At 48.1% G+C, this 832-nt stretch overlaps 1 pseudogene; it reads right to left on the reverse strand.

Annotated features, from left to right (window-relative positions):
- Positions 1-339: 339 nt before the first annotated feature.
- Positions 340-832, reverse strand: LOC105503162 (annotated as a pseudogene).

Below are 832 nucleotides of genomic sequence, written 5' to 3' on the forward strand. Positions count from 1 at the left end.
AGAGATGGGGTTTCACCATGTTGGCCAGGCTGGTCTCGAACTCCTGACCTCAGGTGATCTACCCGCCTTGGCCTCCCAAAGTGCTGGGATTACAGGCATAAGCCACCATGCCGGGCCTTACAAATAATTTATTTTTATTTATTTAGTTTTTATTTCATATTCATAAGCTTAATTCTGCAATCCAGCTAGGCATGGAAAGGAACAAGGAAAACATGGAACCCAGAGGGAACTGAGCGAGAGCACAAAGATTCTAGGATACTGTGAGCAAATGGGGTGGAGGGTGCTCTCCTGAGCTACAGAAGGAATGGGCTGGTGGTTAAGATAAAACACAAGTCAGACTCATGAGAGCTGTCCACAGTCAGCAATGCTAATCTTGCTGGTCTTGCCATTCCTGGACCCAAAGCGCTCCATGGCCTCCTCAATATTCATGCCTTCTTTCACCTTGCCAAAGACCACACGCTTGCCATCCAACCACTCAGTCTTGGCAGTGCAGATGAAAAACTGGGAACTGTTTGTGTTGGGTCCCGCATTTGCCAGGGACGAGATGCCAGGACTGTATGCTTCAGGAAGAAGTTCTCCTCATCAGATTTCTCTCTGCAGATGAACTTGCCACCAGTGTCATTATGGCATGTGAAGCCACCACCCTGACACATAAACCCTGGAATAATTCTGTGAAAGCAGGAACCCTTATAACCAAACCCTTTATCTCCAGTGCTCAGAGCACGAAAGTTTTCTGCTGTCTTTGGAAACTTGTCTGCAAAAGCTCAAAGGCGACACAGCCCAAGGGCTCGCCGTCAGCGGTGATATCGAAGAACATGGTGGGGTTGACCAT

The sequence above is a fragment of the Colobus angolensis genome, unplaced genomic scaffold (assembly GCF_000951035.1).
Source record: "Colobus angolensis palliatus isolate OR3802 unplaced genomic scaffold, Cang.pa_1.0 Scaffold83, whole genome shotgun sequence".
Lineage (NCBI taxonomy): Eukaryota > Metazoa > Chordata > Mammalia > Primates > Cercopithecidae > Colobus > Colobus angolensis.